The following is a 25,640-nucleotide window of genomic DNA, read 5'->3' as shown; positions in this document are numbered from 1 at the left end:
AACCTGACGTGTGGACCCCGTGGGACCCACCTGCCATTATCTGTTTAGGTTAATTAGGGTTAGGTTAATTAATTACTATTTAATTAAACTAACTAGTTAAATTAGATTAATTAAACATGATTAATTAATGTAATTAATTCACTAATTGATTAATTATTAATTAATTTTATTAATTCATTTTTATTTTATTTTCCTTTTCTTTAAAAAACGTTCTGGGGGCGGCTCCACATGCCAAAGGCCTAGAGGGGCCTATCGGGTTCGGGCGCTCGGGTGCGGGCGAGCGGGCGATGGGTACGGGCGCTCAGTGCCCGGGCGCGGCTTGGCCACCGGCGGGCGGCCGCGGCACGGTGGTGATGGCGGTGGGCAGTGGCGTGTAGCAGCAGCGTCGGCGCTGCCGGCAGTCGGGTCAGAGGGGGGAGGGGGCGAAGGCGCGGGCGGCTCCAGGGAGCCATGGCCAGGGAGGGAGTGGAGCTAAGCGGCGATGCCGGTGAGAGCGACGAGCAGAGGAGGCGCGATGGGGGCGCACGGCAGCCTTGGCTGGGAGTGGCGCGCGGTGGCGGCATGCGGGGCCGGCGGTCGCAAAGGGCAGGGGCGCATCACGGTGGTTGGACGGCGGCGCGGCCGTGGGGGCGAAGCTCGACAGCAGAAGCAGCTGCAGCCGCGGGGAGGGCGCGGTCGCGGTGACCGGGCGGAGCAGCGGCGAGGAGGGCAAGGCCAGGCGCGGCCAGACCGCGGGGGGCAACGGCGTGGCCGACACGGTGGTGCGCGTGCGCGCGGTCGGCATCGAGAAGAGGCAGGGAAGGGGGAGGACGAGGCCTCACCGCAGGAGCGTAGGGTACGGGCAGCGGGGGTCGAGGAGGCGGAGGGGGACGGTCCTTCGTCGAGGAGAGAGATGAGGAGGCGAGGAGGCAGGCCGGTGTGGTGGCTCCGACGAGGTCCAAGCGGCGGCAGCGATGGGGCTCCAGGTACGATGGGCGACGCGGTCGATGGGTCGAGGCGACGAGCGGCTTCGGGTCGGGCGCGCCACGCGGGAGGAGAGAGGGGGGGGGGCGAGGCGATGGCGGGGTAGCGCCGGGGATGGGCGTCGACGTGGAGGCCCGGGGCGGCGCGGTCAACGGAGTTGCTGCGGGGGTAGAGGAGCGAGGGGATCGGGAGGAGTGGGGGAAGTGGGGATCGGGAGAGGTTAGGGTTCGGGAGTGGGGTGGGGTGGATAAAGAGGCCCATGATACGTCTCCAACGTATCTATAATTTTTGATTGCTCCATGCTATATTATCTACTGTTTTAGGCAATATTGGGCTTTATTTTCCACTTTTATATTATTTTTGGGACTAACCTATTAACCGGAGGCCCAACCCAGATTTGCTGTATTTTTGCCTATTTCAGTGTTTCGAAGAAAAGGAATATCAAACAGAGTCGAAACGGAACGAAATCAACTGGAGAAGTTATTTTTGGAAGGAAAGCCACCGGATAGACTTGGACTCCATGTCAGGAGATACGGGAGGTGCTTACGAGGGTGGGGGCACGCCCGCTGCCTCGTGGGGCCCCGTGGCTCCTCCGACGTACTTCCTGCACCCATATATATCGACGTATCCTAAAACTTCCAGAACGCACAATAGATCGGGAGTTCCGCCGCCAGAAGCCTCCGTAGCCAGCGAAAGCCAATCTAGACCCGTTCCGGCACCCTGCCGGAGGGGGCAATCCCTCTCCGGTGTCCATCTTCATCATCCCGGTGCTCTCCATGACGAGGAGGGAGTAGTTCTCCCTCGAGGCTGAGGGTATGTACCAGTAGCTATGTGTTTGATCTCTCTCTCTCTCTCTCTCGTGTTCTTGAGGTGATACGATCTTGTTGTATCGCGAGCTTTGCTATTATATTTGGATCCTATGATGTTTCTCCCCCTCTACTCTCTTGTAATGAATTGTGTTTCCCCTTTGAAGTAATCTTATCGGATTGAGTCTTTAAAGATTTGAGAACACTTGATGTATGTCTTGTCGTTGATATCTGTGGTGACAATGGGATATCACGTGATTCACTTGATGTATGTTTCAGTGATCAACTTGCGGGTTCCGCCCATGAACCTATGCATAGGGGTTGGCACACGTTTTCGTCGTGATTCTCAGGTAGAACTTTGGGGCACTCTTTGAGGTCCTTTGTGTTGGTTGAGTAGATGAATCTGAGATTATGTGACGCATATCATATAATCATACCCACGGATACTTGAGGTGACATTGGAGTATCTAGGTGATATTAGGGTTTTGGTTGATTTGTGTCTTTAGGTGTTATTCTAGTATGAACTCTAGGGCTGTTTGTGACACTTATAGGAATAGCCCAACGGATTGATTGGAAAGAATAACTTTGAGGTGGTTTCGTACCCTACCATAATCTCTTCGTTCGTTCTCCGCTATTAGTGACTTTGGAGTGACTCTTTGTTGCATGTTGAGGGATAGTAATGTGATCCAATTATGATATCATTGTTGAGGGAACTTACACTAGCGAAAGTATGAACCCTAGGCCTTGTTTCCTATCATTGCAATACCGTTTACGCTCACTTTTATCATTAGTTACCTTGCTGTTTTATATTTTCAGATTACAAAAACTATTATCTACTATCCATATTGCACTTGTATCACCATCTCTTCGCCGAACTAGTGCACCTATACATTTTACCATTGTATTGGGTGTGTTGGGGACACAAGAGACTCTTTGTTATTTGGTTGCAGGGTTGCTTTAGAGAGACCATCTTCATCCTACGCCTCCTACGGATTGATAAACCTTAGGTCATCCACTTGAGGGAAATTTGCTACTGTCCTACAAACCTCTGCAATTGGAGGCCCAACAACGTCTACACGAAGAAGGTTGTGTAGTAGACATCAGCCCGGCTGGGCCTGGTGGGCCGACGGTGCGGCGGCCAGCTGGGCCATTCGGCCCAGCCTGGGGGGGGGGTGGTTCTCTTTTTCTTTTCGTTTTTCTTTTTTTAAATAAAAAAAGAGAGAGAAAATGATTTATTTGAGCAACCAAAGGATTTAGGAAAAATATGGGACTTGGCCCATTAATTCCTCCACATTTTTAGGTATGCCACAAATAGTTTGGAGGCAAGAGGAATTGCCTAGGAATTTTGGAAATTGGGAATGACATATCTAAATGCTACTGGAGCACTAATTAATTTCCAAAGGCAATTTGGGAACTCCAAAGATTTTGGTTTTAACATGAAAAATACTTAGAGAATATTTGTCATATTGTGAACCATTTTGATTGCATGAAAGAAGAAGCAAATATTTGACATGCAATTTGAATTTGAATTTGAATCAGATTTTGGAGCAGTGGCATTTTGGCATGATGATCATGATGACATGACCTTTATTAGGGGGAGATTACTGTAGTGTGATGCTGGGGATGTTACAATATACCTGGGTGCATATAATTCTCTACAAGACTGAAGTGCAGGATGTCTTCAGACGATTTGCCAATCATGCCATGATGAAGTATGGCATCAAGATCAAGCACATCAGAAGTGACAACAACACAGAGTTCAAGAACACCGGCCTCGACACCTATCTTGATACATTGGGCATCAATCATGAGTTCTCTGCTCCATACACACCTCAGCAGGATGGCATCGTGGAGCGCAAGAACAAGACACTCATTGAGATGGCTCGGACGATGCTTGATGAGTACAAGACCCCAAGGAAGTTCTGGCCAGAAGCCATTGATACTGCATGTCATGTCATCAACCGTGTTTATCTTCACAAGCTTCTAAAGAATACATCATATGAGCTACTAACTAGTAAGAAGCCAAACGTTGGTTACTTCAGAGTATTTGGTGCCAGGTGTTGGATCAAGGATCCACATCACACTTCAAAATTTGCACCAAAAGCACATGAAGGTTTTATGCTTGGTTATGAAAAGGATTCGCACTCCTACAGAGTCTTCAACCTCTTTCACTATAAATTGGTTGAAACTATGGATGTGCGGTTCGATGAGACTAACGGCTCACAAAGAGAGCACCTACCAAATATTCTAGATGAAGTCCCTCCTAGTGAATTGATTAAGCTTATGGGAACTGGAGAAATCATACCTTCATGGCACAGGCTGAAGAAGAACTCATCATTTCTGCACCTAATCAACCTGAAGACACTGCTCAGCCCGAAGTCAATACTGATGATGAAGAAAGTGATCAGCCAGAGCAAAGTCTTCGACCAGTACATCCTTGTGTTGCAAATGAAGTACAGATTGAGAAGATAATTGATAGCATCAATGCACCTGGTCCACTCACTCGTTCAAGAGCAACACAGCTAGCAAATTTCTGTGGGCTCTTTGCATTTGTCTTTATGTCCGAACCCAAGAAAGTTGCTGAAGCCATCATGGAACCTGAATGGATTCAAGCTATGCAAGAAGACCTTCAACAGTTCGAGTTGAATAATGTATGGGAACTGGTCAAGCGTCCTGATCCTCACAAGCACAATATCATAGGCACAAAATGGATCTATCGCAACAAACAAGACAAGCATGGTCAAGTTGTCAGAAACAAGGCTCGTCTCGTTGCTCAAGGATACACTCAAGTTGAAGGGATTGACTTCGATGAAACATTTGCTCCGGTGGCTAGGCTTGAAGCCATTCGCATACTGCTAGCCTATGCCAACCATCACAATATCCTCCTGTACCAAATGGATGTGAAGAGTGCCTTTCTCAATGGCAAGATTGAAGAAGTGTATGTTGCACAACCACCTGGCTTTGAAGATGCAAAACATCCTGATATGGTATACAAGCTCAACAAGGCACTTCATGGCCTCGAACAAGCCCCTCGTGCTTGGTATGACACACTCAAAGACTTCCTTAAGAGCAAAGGCTTCAAACCTGGTTCCCTGGATCCCACTCTTTTCACGAAGACATACGATGGTGAACTGTTTGTGTGCCAGATCTATGTGGGTGACATTATCTTCGACTACACTAACACAAGATACAGTGATGAGTTTGGGCACATGATGCAAGAGCAATATCAGATGTCCATGATGGGTGAGCTGAAGTTCTTCGTTGGTCTTCAAATCCGTCAGCAGAGCAATGACATCTTCATTTCTCAAGAGAAGTACCTCAAAGATTGCCTGAAGAAGTTTGGAATGCAAGACTGCAAAGGTTACTCAACGACAATGCCAACCAAAAGTCTTCTGGGCCCCAACGACAATGGTAAAGAGTTCGATCAAAAGGTATACCGCTCCATGATTGGTTCTTTACTCTATTTATGTGCATCTAGGCCAGATATCATGCTTAGCGTTTGTATGTGTGCCCGATTCCAAGCGGCAAGGAATTGCATCACTTAACTGTGAAGCGAATTCTTCGATATTTGGCTAGAGACGCGAGATAGATCTTCAGGTTGCACACTGGATTCAAGAGGTGCAATTTTCAATGGCTTCATAATAGAAGCTTTTGGAGCAGAAGAGGGCTTTGAAGCTTTTGACTTCTTCTGCTTCGGGGGCACAGGAGCATCCTCGGAGTCCGGATCATCAGCTGATTGATCAACTATGGCCCTTTGAGATGCAACATGGGAGAGAAGCCCATCGAAGCCATTGAAGGGGCCAATGACATCCGGATTGGCTTCACGAATGCCATCAGGCCTTGGAGCAGACGGACCAGGGTTGAAGTTGAGTCCAAATGCCTTTTTGTTCTTAGCAGCAGACTCCTTTGCAAACTGATAGTTGCGCTTGAATAGATCATCATCATGACACCATCGAAGAGAGGATGGGTCGACATTGTCAGGCTGAGGTCCTCGGACCATGCAAGGATAGAAGCCTTGAGCAATGGCTTCAGGCTTCATCTGAGGTTGCAGTTTTCTATAGAGAATATCGCCCCATGGGCGCTTGATAGCATTTTTCTCCGCATACTCAGGAGTTACGAAGTGATACTTGAACCATTCCTCTGCCCAATATCTTTTGATCCATTGGATTCTGAGCTTACACTTATTGTAGTTCTCTTTTAGATTAGACTTGTACAGTTCATACAGATCTGGGGCAGATCCAGAGCAGTAATGCCATGGCGTTGCCTACCACCTTTCCTTGCAGATTTTTCAGTTGCCATTATATTCAGACTGAAAGGCTTCCACACAGTGAATGACTTTCGATGACTAGTCAGACAAGAACTAGCTTTAGGAGATTCAATGTGATGCTATAAGAATTCTACAAATGAATGCAGACTATGAGAACCAAGGGATTCTCCCACGGACATGTACCTGTGATAGCATTAGAGATGCGAGGGAAGGGGAAGAGGTCATATGCATTCTCAGCAACTTTTGAAGATAAATCAGTTTGAATACACTGACCTCATAGTGCAAAGACATTCACTTATTTGAAGTGAGTTGGTTCCAGATTTGTACGAATCCATGAATAAGTACAAGTGAGGAATCTAACTAGTTCTGAGGCATAAGCAAGTTATGAGATGCAGAAATAGACAGATCCAGATTTGGAAGTTTAGAAACCACTTTTGGGTGAAGTGGACGGATTCAACAGATTGAAAAAGTGGTAAAAGCGAAGTTATTTACCGCATAAAGAACTGCTAGATGAGGCAGAACGGATGCTGAGAATTCCAACCTACCGCGCACTAACTTGGCGGCGGAAGGCACCTATGGCGGTGGTGGAGAAGACGAGGTCCGCGGCCGGCGTGAAGACGGCGTCGAAGAGGTCGTGACAACTAAGCGCTTTGTCTCCAGCGTCGACTGGAGCTAGCAGTGGTGCTAGGGTTTGAGCGAGATGGCAAGGTGGGAGAGGAGATAATGACCGCGCGGGTGAGTATTTATAAGGTGAAGGGCTGCGCAGCACAATTATGCAGGTGCTGTTGGGGAACGTAGTAATTTCAAAAAATTCCCTACGTACACACATGATAATGGTGATGCATAGCAACGAGAGGGGAGAGTGTTGTCCACGTACCCTCGTAGACCGAAAGCCGAAGCGTTAGCACAACGCGGTTGATTTAGTTGTACGTCTTCACGATCCGACCGATCAAGTACCGAACGTACGACACCGCCGAGTTCAGCACGTGTTCAGCTCGATGACGTCCCTCGAACTCCGATCTAGCAGAGCTTTGAGGGAGAGTTCAGTCAGCACAATGGCGTGGTGACGATGATGATGTTATACCGATGCAGGGCTTTGCCTAAGCACCACTACGATATTATCGAGGTGGACTATGGTGGAGGGGGCACCGCACACGGCTAAGAGATCCAAGAGATCAATTGTTGTGTCCTGGCGTGCCCCCTGCCCCCGTATATAAAGGAGCAAGGGAGGAGGAGGCCGGGTCTAGGAGGGGCGCGCCAAGGGAGTAGGATTCCTACCCCTAGTAGAAGTAGATTTCCTCCTTTCCTAGTCCAACTAGGAGAAGAGGGGAAAGGAGGGAAGTGGAGGAGGAAGGGAGAGGGGGGCCGCACCCCAAACCCTTTGTCCAATTCGGACTGGGCTTGGGAGGAGCGTGCGGCACCTCCTAGCTGCTGCCTCTCCTTGCCACTAAAGCCCATTAAGGCCCAACACTTCTTCCCCGTATTCCCGTAACTCCCCGGTACTCCGAAAAATACCCGAATCACTTGGAACCTTTCCGATGTCCGAATATAGTCGTCCAATATATCGATATTTACGTCTCGACCATTTAGAGACTCCTCATCATGTCCCCGATCTCATCCGGGACTCCGAACTCCCTTCGGTACATCAAAACACATAAACTCATAATACAAATCGTCACAGAACTTTAAGCATGTGGACCCTACAGGTTCGAGAACTATGCAGACATGACCGAGACACGTCTCCGGTCAATAACCAATAGCAGAACCTGGATGCTCATATTGGCTCCTACATATTCTACGAAGATCTTTATCGGTCAAACCACATAACAACATACATTGTTCCCTTTGTCATCGGTATGTTACTTGCCCGAGATTTGATCGTCGGTATCTCAATACCTAATTCAATCTCGTTACCGGCAAGTCTCTTTACTCGTTCCTAATGCATCATCCCGCAACTAACTCATTAGTCACATTGCTTGCAAGGCTTATGGTGATGTGCATTACCGAGAGGGCCCAGAGATACCTCTCCGACAATCGAAGTGACAAATCCTAATTTCGAAATATGCCAACTCAACAAGTACCTTCGGAGACACTTGTAGAGCACCTTTATGATCACCCAGTTACGTTGTGAAGTTTGGTAGCACACAAAGTGTTCCTCCGGTGAACGGGAGTTGCATAATCTCATAGTCATAGGAACATGTATAAGTCATGAAGAAAGCAACAACAACATACTAAATGATCAATTGCTAAGCTAATGGAATGGGTCAAGTCAATGACATCATTCTCCTAATGATGTGATCCCGTTAATAAAATGACAACTCATGTCTATGGTTAGGAAACTTAACCATCTTTGATTAACAAGCTAGTCAAGTAGAGGCATAGTAGTGACACTATGTTTGTCTATGTATTCACACATGTATTATGTTTCCGGTTAATACAATTCTAGCATGAATAATAAACATTTATCATGAAATAAGGAAATAAATAATAACTTTATTATTGCCTCTAGGGCATATTTCCTTCAGTCTCCCACTTGAACTAGAGTCAATAATCTAGTTCACATCGCCATGTGATTTAACACCAACAGTTCACATCACCATGTGATTAACACCCATAGTTCACATCGTCATGTGACCAACACCCAAAGGGTTTACTAGAGTCAATAATCTAGTTCACATCACTATGTGATTAACACCCAAAGAGTACTAAGGTGTGCTCATGTTTTGCTTGTGAGAGAAGTTTAGTCTACGGGTCTGCCACATTCAGATCCGTATGTATTTTGCAAATTTCTATGTCTACAATGCTCTGCATGGAGCTACTTTAGCTAATTGCTCCCACTTTCAATATGTATCTAGATTGAGACTTAGAGTCATCTGGATCAGTATCAAAGCTTGCATCGACGTAACTCTTTACGACGAACCTTTTGTCACCTCCATAATCGAGAAACATATCCTTATTCCACTAAGGATAATTTTGACCGTTGTCCAGTGATCTACACCTGGATCACTATTGGACTCCCTTGCCAAACTCAGTGTAGGGTATACAATAGATCTGGTACACAGCATGGCATACTTTATAGAACCTATGGCTGAGACATAGGGAATGACTTTCATTCTCTTTCTATCTTCTGCCGTGGTCGGGCTTTGAGTCTTACTCAACTTCACACCTTGCAACACAGGCAAGAACTCTTTCTTTGACTGTTCCAGTTTGAACTAATTCAAAATCTTGTCAAGGTACATACTCATTGAAAATCTTATCAAGCGTCTTGATCTATCTCTATAGATCTTGATGCTCAACATGTAAGCAGCTTCACCGAGGTCTTTCATTGAAAACTCCTTTCAAATACTCCTTTATGCTTTACAGAGAATTCTACATTATTTCCGATCAACAATATGTCATCCACATATACTTATCAGAAATGTTGTAGTGTTCCCGCTCACTTTCTTGTAAATACAGGCTTCATTGCAAGTATGTATAAAACTATATACTTTGATCATCTCATCAAAGTGCATATTCCAACTCCGAGATGCTTGCACCAGTCCACAGATGGATCACTGGAGCTTGCACATTTTGTTAGCACCTTTAGGATTAACAAAACCTTCTGGTTGCATCATATACAACTCTTCTTTAATAAGTCCATTAAGGATTGCAGTTTTGTTATCCATTTGCCAGATTTCATAAAATGCGGCAATTGCTAACATGATTCGGACAGACATTAAGCATCGATATGAGTGAGAAAATCTCATTGTAGTCAACACCTTGAACTTTGTCAAAAAACCTTTTTCGACAAGTCTAGCTTTCTAGATAGTAACACTACTATCAGCGTCCGTCTTCCTCTTGAAGATCCATTTATTTTCTATGGCTTGCCGATCATCGGGCAAGTCAACCAAAGTCCATACTTTGTTCTCATACATGTATCCTATCTCAGATTTCATGGCCTCAAACCATTTCGCGGAATCTGGGCTCATCATCGCTTCCTCATAGTTCGTAGGTTCGTCATGGTCTAGTAACATGACCTCTAGAACAGGATTACCGTACCACTCTGGTGCGGATCTTACTCTGGTTGACCTACGAGGTTCGGTAGTAACTTGATCTGAAGTTTCATAATCATCATCATTAACTTCCTCACTAATTCGTGTAGGCATCACTGGAACTGATTTCAGTGATGAGCTACTTTTCAATTCGATAGAAGGTACAATTACCTCATCAAGTTCTACTTTTCTCCCACTCACTTCTTTCGAGAGAAACTCCTTCTCTAGAAAGGATCCATTCTCAGCAACAAATTTGCCTTCGGATCTGTGATAGAAGGTGTACCCAACAATTTCGTTTGGTTATCCTATGAAGATGCACTTCTCCGATTTGGGTTCGAGCTTATCAGTTTGAAATTTTTTCACATAAGCATCGCCGCCCCAAACTTTAAGAAACAACACCTTAGGTTTCTTGCTAAACCACAGTTCATATGGTGTCTTCTCAACGAATTTATATGTTGCCCTATTTAACGTGAATGCAGCTGTCTCTAATGCATAAACCCAAAATGATAGCGGTAAATCAGTAAGAGACATCATAGATCACGCCATATCTAGTAGTGATTACGACATTCGGACACACCATTACGCTGTGGTGTTCCAGGTGGCGTGAGTTGCAAAACTATTCCGCATAGTTTCAAATGAAGACCAAACTCATAACTCAAATATTCTCCTCCATGATCAGATCGTAGAAACTTTATTTTCTTGTTACGATGATTTTGAACTTCACTCTGAAATTCTTTGAACTTTTCAAATGTTTCAGACTTATGTTTCATTAAGTAAATATACCCATATCTTCTTAAATCATCTGGGAAGGTGAGAAAATAACGATACCCGCAGCGAGCCTCAACATTCATCGGACCACATACATCTGTATGTATGATTTCCAACAAATCTTTTGCTCTCTCCATAGTTCCGAAGAACGGCGTTTTAGTTATCTTGCCCATGAGGCATGGTTCGCAAGTACCAAGTGATTCATAATCAAGTGGTTCCAAAATCCCATCAGCATGGAGTTTCTTCGTGCGCTTTACAGCAATATGACCTAAACGGCAGTGTCACAAATAAGTTGCACTATCATTATTAACTTTGCATCTTTTGGCTTCAATATTATGAATATGTGTATCACTACGATCGAGATCCAACAAACCATTTTATTGGGTGTATGACCATAGAAGATTTTATTCATGTAAACAGAACAACAATTATTCTCTAATTTACATGAATAACCGTATTGCAACAAACATGATCAAATCATATTCATGCTCAACGCAAACACCAAATAACACTTATTTAGTTTAACACTAATCCCGAATGTATAGGGAGTGTGCGATGATGATCATATCAATCTTGGAAGTACTTCCAACACACATCGTCACCTCGCCCTTTACTAGTTTCTGTTTATTCTGCAACTCCCGTTTCGAGTTACTACTCTTAGCAACTGAACCAGTATCAAATGCCGAGGGGTTGCTATAAACACTAGTAAAGTACACATCAATAACATGTATATCCAATATACCTTTGTTCGCTTTGCCATCCTTCTTATCCGCCAAATACTTGGGGCAGTTCCGCTTCCAGTGACCAGTCCCTTTGTAGTAGAAGCACTTAGTCTCAGGCTTATGACCAGACTTGGGCTTCTTCACTTGAGCAGCAACTTGCTTGTCGTTCTTCTTGAAGTTCCCCTTCTTCCATTTGCCCTTTTCTTGAAACTAGTGGTCTTATCAACCATCAACATTTGATGTTTTTCTTGATTTCTATCTTCGTCGATTTCAGCATCACGAAGATCTTGGGAATCATTTCCGTTATCGCTTGCATATTATAGTTCATCACGAAGTTCTACTAACTTGGTGATGGAGACTAGAGAATTCTGTCAATCACTATCTTATCTGGAAGATTAACTCCCACTTGATTCAAGCGATTGTAGTACCTAGACAATCTGAGCACATGCTCACTGCTTGAGCTATTCACCTCCATCTTTTAGCTATAGAACATGTTGGAGACTTCATATCTCTTAACTCGGGTATTTATTTGAAATATTAACTTCACCTCCTAGAACATCTCATATGGTCCATGACGTTCAAAACGTCTTTGAAGTCCCGATTCTAAGCCGTTAAGCATGGCGCACTAAACTATCAAGTAGTCATCATATTGAGCTAGCCAAACGTTCATAACGTCTGCATCTGCTCCTGCAATAGGTCTATCACCTGGCGGTGCATCAAGGACATAATTCTTCTATGCAACAATGGGGATAAACCTCAGATCATGGATCCAATCCGCATCATTGCTACTAACATCTTTCAACTTAGTTTTCTCTAGGAACACATATAAAACATAGGGAAGCAACAACTTGAGCTATTGATCTATAACATTATTTGCAAAATACTATCAGGACTAAGTTCATGATAAATTATAGTTCAATTAATCATATTACTTAAGAACTCCCACTTAGATAGACATCCGTCTAATCATCTAAGTGATCACGTGATCCAAATCAACTAAACCATGTCCGATCATCATGTGAGATGGAGTAGTTTTCAATGGTGAACATCACTATGTTGATCATATCTTCTATGTGATTCATGCTCGACCTTTCGGCCTCTAGTGTTCTGAGGCCATATCTTCATATGCTAGGCTCGTCAAGTTTAACCCGAGTATTCTGCGTGCGCAAAAACTGTCTTACACCCATTGTATTTGAACGTAGAGCTTATCACACCCGATCATCACGTGGTGTCTCAGCATGAAGAACTGTCGCAACGGTGCATGCTCAGGGACAACACTTATACCTTGAAATTTTAGTAAGGGGTCATCTTATAAAGCTACCGTCGAACTAAGCAAAATAAGATGTATAAAACATAAACATCACATGCAATCAAAATATGTGACATGATATGGCCATGATCATCTTGCGCCTTTGATCTCCATCTCAAAAGTACCGTCATGATCTGTATCGTCACCGGCATGACACCATGATCTCCATCATCTTGATCTATATCAATGGGTCATCACATGGTCGTCTTGCCAACTATTGCTCTTGCAACTATTACTACCGCATAGCGATAAAGTAAAGCAATTATTTGGTTCTTGCATCTTATGCAATAAAGAGACAACCATAAGGCTTTTGCTAGTTGCCGATAATTTCAACAAAACATGATCATATCATACAACAACTTATATCTCATCACGTCTTGACCATATCACATCACAACATGCCCTGCAAAAACAAGTTAGACGTCCTCTACTTTGTTGTTGCAAGTTTTACGTGGCTGCTACGGGCTGAGCAAGAACCGTTCTTACCTACGCATCAAAACCACAATGATAGTTCATCAAGTTAGTGTTGTTTTAACCTTCACAAGGACAGTGCGTAGCCACACTTGATTCAACTAAAGTTGGAGAAACTGACACCCGCCAGCCACCTGTGTGCAAAGCATGTCGGTAGAACCAGTCTCGCGTAAGCGTACACGTAATGTCGGCCCGGGCAACTTCATCCAACAATACCGCCGAACCAAAGTGTGACATGCTGGTAAGCAGTATGACTTGTATCGCCCACAACTCACTTGTGTTCTACTCGTGCATATAACATCTACGCATAAAATTAGGCTCAGATACCGCTGTTGGGGAACGTAGTAATTTCAAAAAAATTCCTACGCGCACACAGGATCATTGTGATGCATAGCAAGGAGAGGGGAGAGTGTTTTCCACGTACCCTCGTAGACCGAAAGCGGAAGCGTTACCACAACACGGTTGATGAAGTCGTACGTCTTCACGATCCGACCGATCAAGTACCGAATGTACGGCACCTCTGAGTTCAGCACACGTTCAACTCGATGACGTCCCTCGAACTCCAATCCAGCCGAGCTTTGAGGGAGAGTTCTGTCAGCACGACGGCGTGGTGACGATGATGATGTTCTACCGATGCAGGGCTTCGCCTAAGCACCGCTACGATATTATCGAGGTGGCCTATGGTGGAGGGGGGCACCGCACACGGCTAAGAGATCCAAGAGATCAATTGATGTGTCCTAGGGTGCCCCCTGGCCCCGTATATAAAGGAGCAAGGGAGGAGGAGGCCGGCTCTAGGAGGGGCGCGCCAAGGGAGTATGATTCCTACTCCTAGTAGGAGTAGGTTTCCTCCTTTCCTAGTCCAACTAGGAGAAGGGGGTAAAGGAGGGAAGTGGAGAAGAAAGGGAGAGGGGGGCCGCGCCCCAAACCCTGGCTATTGCCTCTCCTTCCCACTAAAGCCCATTAAGGCCCAACACTTCTTCCCCGTATTCCCGTAACTCCCCAGTACTCTGAAAAATACCCGAGTCACTCGGAACCTTTCCGATGTCCGAATATAGTCGTCCAATATATCAATCTTTACGTCTCGACCATTTCAAGACTCCTCGTCATGTCCCCGATCTCATCCGGTACTCCGAACTACCTTAGGTACATCAAAACAAATAAACTCATAATACAAATCATCACAGAACTTTAAGTGTGCGGACCCTATGGGTTCGAGAACTATGTAGACATGATCGAGACACGTCTCCGGTCAATAACCAATAGCGGAACCAGGATGCTCATATTGGCTCCCACATATTCTATGAAGATCTTTATCGGTCAAACCGCATAACTACATACGTTGTTCCCTTTGTCATCGGTATGTTACTTGCCTGAGATTCGATTGTTGGTATCTCAATACCTAGTTCAATCTCGTTACCGGCAAGTCTCTTTACTCGTTCCGTAATGCATCATCCCGCAACTAATTCATTAGTTACATTGCTTGCAAGGCTTATGGTGATGTGCATTACCGAGAGGGCCCAGAGATACCTCTCCGACAATCGGAGTGACAAATCCTAATCTCGAAATACGTCAACTCAACAAGTACCTTCGGAGACACCTGTAGAGCACCTTTATAATCACCCAGTTACGTTGTGATGTTTGGTAGCACACAAAGTGTTCCTCCGGTAAACAGGAGTTGCATAATCTCATAGTCATAGGAACATGTATAAGTCATGAAGAAAGCAATAGCAACATACTAAACGATCAAGTGCTAAGCTAACGGAATGGGTCAAGTCAATCATATCATTCTCCTAATGATGTGATCCCGTTAATCAAATGACAACTCATGTCTATGGTTAGGAAACTTAACCATCTTTGATTAACGAGCTAGTCAAGTAGAGGCATACTGGTGACACTATATTTTGTCTATTTATTCACACATGTATTATGTTTCCGGTTAATACAATTATAGTATGAATAATAGACATTTATCATGAAATAAGGAAATAAATAATAACTTTATTATTTCCTCTAGGGCATATTTCCTTCAGGTGCCTTCGGTGGTTCACATCTGGTGGACACGTGGCGTGCATGCAACTGATTGAGAGTTGAGCCATGTTCCCACGCGCACCAGGTTTGTCGGGTGATCGTTCCAGCTTCTCCGGTGTTTAGGCAAAATAGATAAGGCATTAAAAGCAGCTTTAAATGTGTGTCTATGTATCTTTAGCTGACAAGGACACGGTGAAGATATTCGAGACGTGTCAACATAATGCATATGAATAGACAAAAAGAATTTGAGGAAGAAGCACAGAAGGGGTTAGTGTCCGATCACATTCAGTTAGTTCAGAAAATGGCAAGTTTGAAGACATAGCTATAAGTGAATGTTGTAGAGGACAGAACACATATATATTGATATATTAGAAAAGACCAAATCAACATTGAGAAGATAAACTTCGAAGTCAAATCAATGTTGAAGAAAAACCAAATACGAAGATAATGCAATCATGAAGCCAAATGAAAATCTTCAAGAAAGTTTGGCGGTGGCGTTACCCACCATATAGGAAGTATTTGACCCAGACACGGCGCACAATTGTCGTGGCGCTCCGAAGTCAAATTCCACATTAATGTATTCACACTCAGAGGGTAAGTCTTCATGAATTGAAGATATATGTTACTTGATGTGTTGCACATCTAAGTCATCAACATGCATAAGCGTTAGGATGTGTGTCCATTCACAAGACATTTGAGGATTCTAAGATATTTAGCTCACACCACAGCTTGCAAAACCTTTTCTCATTAAAGGGCTTCATGAAGATATCTGCCAATTGCTCTTCAGTGTTGACATGAATGATATCAATGTCTTCCTTCATGACGTGATCTCTAAGAAAGTGATGACGGATCTGAATGTGCTTTGTCTTCGAGTGCTGAACTGGATTCTTGGCAATCTTGATGGCGCTTTCATTGTCGCAGTAGAGTGGCACATGCTTTAGGTGGATGCCATAGTTCTTGAGAGTTTGCTTCATCCAGAGAAGCTGAGCGCAGCATGATCCAGCAGCAATGTATTCATATTCAACATGGAGAGTGATACACAGTTCTGCTTCTTTGAAGACCAACAGACAAGAGATCGTCCAAGAAAGTGACATGTGCCTGATGTGGACTTGCGATCAACCTTGTCACCAGCATAATCATCATTTGAGAATCCAACTAGATCAAACTCCGAGCCCTTTGGATACCATAATCCTAGTGTTGGGGTGTAAGCCAAATATTGAAGAATTCGCTTCATTGCTAGGTGATGCGATTCCTTTGGTGCCGCCTGGAATCGGGCACATATGCAAATGCTAAGCATTATATCAGGTCTAGATGCACATAAGTACAATAAAGAACCAATCATGGAGTGGTATACCTTTTGATCGAACTCTTTACCATTGTCGTCGTGGCCCAATTGACCTTTGGTTGGCATTGGCGTCATGTACCCTTTGCAGTCTTGCATTCCAAACTTCTTTAGGCAATCTTTGTGGTACTTCTCGTGTGATATGAAGATGCCATTTCTTTGCTGGCGGATTTGAAGACCAAGGAATAACTTCAGCTCACCCATCATGGACATCTGATATTGCTCTTGCATCATATGCCCAAACTCATCATTGTATCTCTTATTTGTGCAGCCAAAGATAATGTCATCCACATAGATTTGACATACAAACAGTTCACCGTCATATGTCTTCGTGAAGAGAGTGGGATCTAGAGAACCAGGTTTGAAGCCTTTGCTCTTCAGGAAGTCTTTGAGTTTGTCGTACCAAGCGCGAGGTGCTTGTTTGAGGCCATACAGTGAGCTTGTACACCATGTCAGGACGCTTTGGGTCTTCAAAACCAGGTGGTTGTGCGACATATACTTCTTCTTCAATTTTGCCGTTGAGGAAAGCACTCTTTACATCCATTTGATACAGAAGAATGTTGTTGTGGTTGGCATAGGCTAACATTATACGAATGGTTTCATGCCTAGCTATAGGAGCAAAGGTTTCATCAAAGTCAATCCCTTACACTTGTGTGTAACCTTGAGCAACAAGACAAGCCTTGTTTCTGACAACTTGGCCATGCTCATCTTGTTTGTTGCGATAGATCCATTTGGTGCCGATAATATTGTGCTTGCGAGGATCAGGATGCTTCACAAGCTCCCATACATTGTTCAGCTTAAACTATTAAAGCTCTTCTTGCATAGCTTGAATCCATTCAGGTTCCATGAAGGCTTCATCAACTTTCTTGGGTTCGAATATGGACACAAATGCAAAGTGCCCGCAGAAGTTTGCTAGTTGTGTTGCTCTTGAATGAGTGAGAGGACCAGGTGCATTGATACTATCAATTATCTTCTCAATCTGGACTTCATTTGCAACCCGGGGATGTACTGGACGAAGATTTTTCCCTTGCTGATCAATGTCTTCATCTTGAGCATTGGCTTCAAGATGAGTATTGTCTTCATGTTGGTTATGTGTAGAAATGATGATTTGCTCTTCAGCCTGTTCCTCTGTAGGTATGATTTCTCTAGTACCCATTAGCTTGATAGATTCACTTGGTAAAGCTTCATCTAGCACATTTGGCAGGTGCTCTCTTTGCGAGCCATTAGTCTCATCAAACTGCACATCCACAGTTTCAACCACTTTATAGTTGAAGAGGTTGAAGACTCTGTAGGAGTGTGAATCCTTTCCCTAGCCAAGCATAAAACCTTCATGTGCTTTCGGTGCAAATTTTGAAGTGTGGTGTGGATCCTTGATCCAGCACCTAGCACCAAAGACTCTGAAGTAGCTGACATTTGGCTTCTTACCAGTCAGGAGCTCATAGGATGTCTTCTTGAGGAACTTATGAAGATAAACTCTATTGATGATGTGGCAAGCAGTGTCAATGGCTTCAGGCCAGAACTTTCTTGGAGTCTTGTACTCATCAAGCATCGTGCATGCCATCTCAATGAGGGTTTTGTTCTTGCGCTCCATGATGTCGTTCTGCTGAGGTGTGTACGGAGCAGAGAACTCATGTGTGATGCCCAATGTATCAAGATAAGTGTCGAGGTCGGTGTTCTTGAATTCTGTGCCATTATCACTTCTGATGTGCTTGATCTTGATGCCATAGTTGGTCATGGCATGATTGGCAAAGCATCTGAAGGCATCCTCCACTTTAGTCGTGTAGAGAATTATGTGCACCTATGTGTATCTTGAATAATCATCAATGATAACGAAGCCATAGAGACATGTAGTGGTAGTAAGAGTGGAGTAGTGAGTAGGGCCAAATAAGTCCATGTGAAGCAGCTCGAAGGGTCTTGTTCTAGTCATGATTGTCTTTGAGGGATGCTTGGTCCTTGTCATCTTCCCGGCTTCACAAGCACCACATAAATGATCCTTCTTGAACTTGACGCCCTCGATGCCAATGATATGCTTCTTCTTCATGAGAGTGTGCAAGTTACTCATGCCCGCATGTCCTAGCCTCTGATGCCAGAGCCAGCACTCTGAAGCTTTTGCTAGAAGACATACGGCAAGCTGTAGTCCTACGGAGAAATCTACCATATACAGATCATCTCTTCGATACCCTTTGAAGACTAGAGATTTGTCAGATTCCATAAGCACAAGGCAACGATATTTTCCAAATATCGCAATCATGTTCAGACCACAAAGCATTGAGACAGACATTAAGTTGAAACCAAGGGATTCAACAAGCATCACTTTATCCATGTGCTGATCCTTTGAGATTGCAACTCTACCTAGGCCCAATACCTTGCTTTTACCAGTGTCAGCAAATGTGATGTGACTCTTGTCAGATGGACGTAGGGTTGAATCCATAAGAAGACATCGATCACCAGTCATGTGGTTAGTGCATCCACTGTCCATAATCCATTCAGTAGCCTTCGGAGCCATACCCTACAGTACAGTTAGGGGGACAGGCTTCACAAAAAGAAGCGTGAAGCATAAACATTTAACGGACAAGCATACTATCAACGTTCAGATCCTTGTTAGGGTAGATAGGATGTTTGTCAAGAAACCCTGGGACTAAATACATAGTAAGAACATTTTGGTACTTTATCTTGCGTCCCACAAGATGTTTTAGGTCCCCATCATTAGCGCCTGACGCCTTTGATTCCCGACTGGAGACCTTTCCCTGCAAAAGAAAGTTAATTCTTCTTAACCACCCACATCTTCAGGGGTGGCTTAGAAGCAATGAGTCTAAGTGCAGCATCTGAAAACTTTGGCTTTGGAGCCCTAGCAAATAGCCTTGTAGGAGGTGAATAATACTCATAAGAATAAGTAGAAAAGTTCTTTGTTCTATGAACATAACGATTTGAATAAACACGGTAATATTCATAAGTCAGAGTATGGTTACCCTGCAAAACATTGGCGTTAGGGTGACCATGTGAGGTCCTTTGTCTGTATGAAGCCTTTGGGCCATATGAAGCCTTTGGTCTGGGGTTTGTCTTCTTCCCAGGTGGTGTCATGACGACATTCATGGGAAGCCTATCAAGACAACTTTTGGGCACCCAGATCTTCTTCAAAGGTGGCTCATTCCTACAGTTAGTACCAATAAACCTGGCAAACACTTCACCATTTTGATTCTTAAACATATTATAATTGGCATCAAAGGATTCATCAATAATAATGGGATTAGCACAAGTGAAGCCAGATAAGGTGGATGGGTCGACAGAAGGGCCCTTTGCAGCAACCCATGAGGTTTTGGGGTACTTCTCAGGCTTCTAGTAAGAACCATCAACATTCATTTTCCTCTCGAACCCAACACCCTCTTTCATAGGGTTTCGGTTCAGAATCTGTTTCTTGAGGACATCACATAGTGTCTGATGCCCTTTGAGGCATTTGTACATGTCTGTTTCAAGCAATGTCTTCAACCTGGCATTCTCGTCAGCAATAGTAGTGGTATCCTCAGACGTGGGGTTAGTTTCTACATTAGCAGTTGAAGATATTGCAACATCAACAGTAGTAGAACATTCAGCAACAGAGACATCATTATCATGCTCAAGGCATTTTAAACATGGTGGCTCAAAATCTTCCTGAGCGGAACTGATTTGTTGGGCGAGTAGTGAATCATTCTCCTTTTGAAGATCTTCATGAGACGCTCCCAGTTTCTCAAGTTCTTTCTTCCTTTGAAGATAATCATAGGAAAACTTCTCATGAGTAGCTGAGAGAGTTTCATGGCGATTTTCAAGTTCCTCGTACTTAACATCAAGATTTTTAATGTCTTCAATTAAGGACTGAGTTCGATTCATTTCCGCGTCTAATAGGTCATCTCTTTTTTATGACCCACAAGTATACGGGATCAATTGTACCTTTTCTCGATTAGTAAGAGTGTTGAACCCAATAAGGAGCAGAAGGAAATGACAAGTAGTTTTCAGTAAAGTAGTGTCTGCAAGTGCTGAAATTGTAAGTAGCGAGTAGTTTGATAGCAAGATAGTTTTTAATGAGCAAGTAACGATAATAGTAACAAGTATGCAGCAAGGTAGCCCAATCCTTTCGAGGCAAAGGATAGGCCAAAACGGTCTCTTATGATATGCAAAGCGTTCTTGAGGGTACACGGGAATTTCATCTAGTCACCTTCATCATGTCGGTTTGATTTGTGTTCGCTACTTTGATAATTTGATATGTGGGTGGACCGGTGCTTAGGTTCTGTTCTTACTTGAACAAACCTCCTACTTATGATTAACCCTCCCGCAAGCATCCGCAACTACGAGAAAAGTACTAAGGATAAATCCTAACCATAGCATTAAATTCTAGGATCCAATCGGTCCCTTACAGAATAGTGCATAAACTGGGGTTTAAGTTTCTGTCACTCTCGCAACCCACCATCTATTTACTACTCCACAATGCATTCCCTTAGGCCCAAATATGGTGAAGTGTCATGTAGTCGACGTTCGCATGACACCACTAAGGGAACCACAACATACATGCTATCAAAATATCGAACACATATCAAATTCACATGATTACTTGCAACATGATTTATCCCATTACCTCAAGAACGAAGGTGACTACTCACAAACAACAAACATGCTCATGATCAGAGGGGTATTAATATGCATAATGGATCTGAACATATAATCTTCCACCAAATAAACCATATAGTAATCAACTACAAGATGTAATCAACACTACTAGTCACCCCCTAGCAACAATCTATAGTTCGGTAACAATATTAAATACAAGATATGAACTAGGGTTTGATATGAGATGGTGATGGTGAAGATGTTGATGGAGATTTCCCTCCCCAAGATGGGAGAGTTGTTGGTGATGATGATGACGATGATTTCCCCCTCCGGGAGGGAAGTTCCCCTGGCATAATCGGTCCACCGGAGGGCAAAAGTGCTCCTGCCCAAGTTCCACCTCAAGGCGGCGGTGCTCCATCCTAAAAGTATTATTGTGATTTTTCTAGGTCAAAATCACTTATATACCAGAAGATGGGCACCGGAGGTGGGCCGAGGAGGCCACAACCCACTAGAGCCCAGGTGGGTTGTGCCCACCTGGTGGCCCCCTCTGGTACTTATTGGCTCCAATATTTCTTATATATTCCGTAAAAAATCTTCGTAAAGTTTCACACCATTTGGAGTTGTGCAGAATAGGTGGCCTGAGGTAGCTTTTCCAGGTCCAGATTTCCAGCTGCTGGAATCCTCCCTCTTGGTGTGTTCCTTACAAATTATGAGAGAAAAGGCATTATAATTACTCCAAAAAGCATTATTATGGATAGAAACATTGTAAATAATAGTAAGAAAACATGATGCAAAATGGGTGTATCAACTGCCCCAAGCTTAGACCGCGCTTGTCCTCAAGGGAAAACCGAAATCGAAAAACATGTCCACATGCTTTGAGAGAGAGAGAGAGAGGTGTCGATAAAAACAAAATACGGACATAGAAGCATCATGTTGATTATTATAACAACAACAATATTAAACAAAGGACTTTTATCTTAGAACTTTCATCATATACTTCATATGAATAAGTAATAGTTCATTACACAATCGAAGTATAAAGCAAAAACTTTATTAGAAACCAACAAACTATGTTCTTAGTCAATTTTGCAACTACAATTCATCATCTTTTCAGGAAGAGTCACATGTCGGAGCCTTTAAAAAAGTCCACATACTCAACCATCCTATAGTTTTCTATGATTCCTAACGCTCACCTTGTACCCATGAACAAAACGTTTCAATCGGACACATAGAAAGATAGGGGCTTATAATTTCGCCTCTCAACATGCTCACCTCAAGGGTGATGTCAACAATAATAACTCATGCTGTCTATATTCAACTGGACATATGTGCCTGGATCTTTCCTCACCACATGATGCTTGCTAAAAGAGAGAATAAAAAAGGAATAGAAGGAAAACTTTGACTCTTTATATAAAAGTAAAGGATAGGCCCTTCGCAGAGGGAAGTAGAGGTTGCCATGCGCTTATTTGTTTTCATGCTCAACCCCTTAGTGCAAAAGAACGTCACGTTACATTGCCCCTTAAGATGACAACCTTTATTATGCAGGCTGTCGCTTTTATTCATTGTCATCCAAGTTCATGCAACGCTTAAATTTCTCTTGCACTAAAAGATCTCACATATTTAGAAGCAATTTTTATTGCATTTTTGCACTGATGACAACTTACTTGAGGGATCTTGTTCAATTCCTAGGTAGGAATGGTGGACACTTGAAAAAGCTTTGGGTTTAAGGGTTTTTGGATGCACAAGTAGTATCTCTACTTAGCACAAAAATTTTTGGCTAGCAAAGATAGGGGCACGCATCACATGTTAAAGGATCTATGACGATATGACTTCTGTGTGAATATAAACAAACATAAACCATTAAGTTGTCTTCCTTGTCCAACGTCAACAATTTTGGCATATAATATTTTGATGAGGGCTCACAATCACAAAAGATTTCTAGGATAGTATATCTATATGTGAATCTTCTCTTCCCTTATTAATTCTTTCATGAGTTGCATCATTGACTAATGCTATGTTTGTCAATCTCTAACAAAATTTTCTTACCTATACTTTTCCTTATGTGGTGCTATCACCTACCGTAGGATTAGTATACAATCTTATTGATTTATTTCGTTTCTCTTTTTCTTTCTTCCTGATTTCTTTTCTTTATTATTTCTTTTCCTTATTTGCAACATGAAATTAAAGAAAGCAAAAACTAAAATTAACTTTATTATATGAGTTGCACACAATTACAAGGATAGATCACTAAGCAAACTTTCAAATAAGAAAGGATTGAACTAAACTTTATTTCATCTAAAAGAAAAAGATTAAACTAAGATAAATAAAAGCAAAAGGGTAGTGGGGTGATACGGTACCGGGGCACCTCACCCAAGCTTGCCGGAAGCCAAGGGGAGTGCCCATACCCGATACTCAGTTCTCCTTTGGTGGTGATGAAGGTGATAGTGGTGATGAAGCGATCTTGTCTTTAAGGGCCAAGAGATCCTGCAACCGACGGACGATGCTCCAAAGATAGATGATATGCTCTTGATGCATAATATTTTCGCGAGTGAGACACTTATTTTGTATGCGAACCATTTCAAAAGCACGAAAAGCTTTAATCTCAGCATGAGTAAGGTGAGTAAGACAGGGTTTAAGGATATCTTCCTCCTCCTCGGCCAACAGTGCTTGTGTTGCCACCGGGGATGGATCCGCGGTAGTTTCCTTGCCCTTGTCTCCTTTGATAACATCCGTGGGATCCTCCCTCTTCGTCTCGATCTTCATCAGCCAAGCATCTTCTTCCATGTGGTTGGAGGAACAGGAAGACATGATGCCCAGCTTGACAAATCTGACCAGGAATAGCAAGAAATGAGAACAGAGGATTTTCTTCGCGATACGGTGGTTAATGGGTTCGGGAAGTATATATAGATTTTTTATCTTGGAGGAGAAGCATATGGAGGAAAAACGGAGTACGGGAGGTGTCCTAGGTGGGCACAACCCACCTGGGCGCGCCAGGGTTGCCTGGCGCGCCCTGGTGTATTGTGCCCACCAGGGGACGCTTCGTGGGAGTTCCTTTATTTCCAAAATTTTAAAATATTCCAAAACTGATAAAATATATTTTTGCAGATTTTTCTGAGTCTGTTTACTTACCATATCACGTACCTCCTTATTTCGACGATTCTGGAGTGTTCCGGAAGGACTCTTTTATGTGTTCTTCCGGTGTCAAAGTTTGGATAATATTGCTTTCAACATTAATAGGCGTACTCGCGTACCTAAGATATAATGCTTTATTCATTGTCCATTGACAACCTTCAGGTTAGTACCTTCGGAATTATTTATTTTGATGGCACCGGACCGGTAAACCTCCTCGATGACATAGGGGCCTTCCCATTTGGAGAGGAGTTTTCCTGCAAAGAATCTGAAATGAGAGTTGTACAAAAGAACATATTCTTCGACTTTAAACTCACATTTTTGAATTCTTTTGTCATGCCATCTTTTAACTTTTTCTTTAAATAACTTTGCATTTTCATATGCTTAGGTTCTCCATTCATCTAATGAGCTTATATCAAATAACCTCTTTTCTCCGGCAAGTTTGAAATCATAATTGAGTTCTTTAACTGCCCAGTATGCTTTACGTTCTAACTCAAGAGGCAGATGACATGCCTTTCCATAAACCATTTTATAAGGAGACATACTCATAGGATTTTTATATGCTGTCCTATAAGCCCAAAGTGCATCATCTAATTTCTTAGACCAATTCTTCCTGGACCTATTGACAGTCTTTTGCAAAATTAATTTTATTTCTCTATTGCTAAGTTCAACTTTACCACTAGACTGAGGATGATAGGGTGATGCAATTCTATGGTTAACATCATACTTAGCAAGCATTTTACAGAAAGCACCATGAATAAAGTGTGAACCACCATCAGTCATTAAATATCTAGGGACTCCAAACCTTGGGAAAATAACTTCCTTAAGCATTTTAATAGAGGTGTTGTGATCAACACTACTCGTTGGAATAACTTCTACCCATTTAGTAACATAATCAACAGCAACCAAAATATGTGTGTACCCATTAGAGGAAGGAAAATGTCCCATGTAATCAAATCCCCAAACATCAAAGGTTCAACAGCAAGTGAATAATTCACAAGCATTTCTTGACGCTTACCAACATTACCTATTCTTTGACGTTCATCACAAGAGGAGACAAGCTTACATGCATACTTGAAGAGAGTAGGCCAATAAAATCCATATTGCAATAACTTGTGAGAAGTTCTATCTCTAGCATGATGTCCTCCATAAGCTTCGGAGTGACATTTCCGTAGGATTTGTCCCTGTTCATGCTCAGGTACACAACGTCTAATAATACCATCTAC

The sequence above is a fragment of the Triticum urartu genome, chromosome 1A (assembly GCF_056163025.1).
Source record: "Triticum urartu cultivar PI428250 chromosome 1A, HENAU_Tu73, whole genome shotgun sequence".
Taxonomy (NCBI): domain Eukaryota; kingdom Viridiplantae; phylum Streptophyta; class Magnoliopsida; order Poales; family Poaceae; genus Triticum; species Triticum urartu.
Note: the sequence above shows the minus strand (reverse complement) of the source record.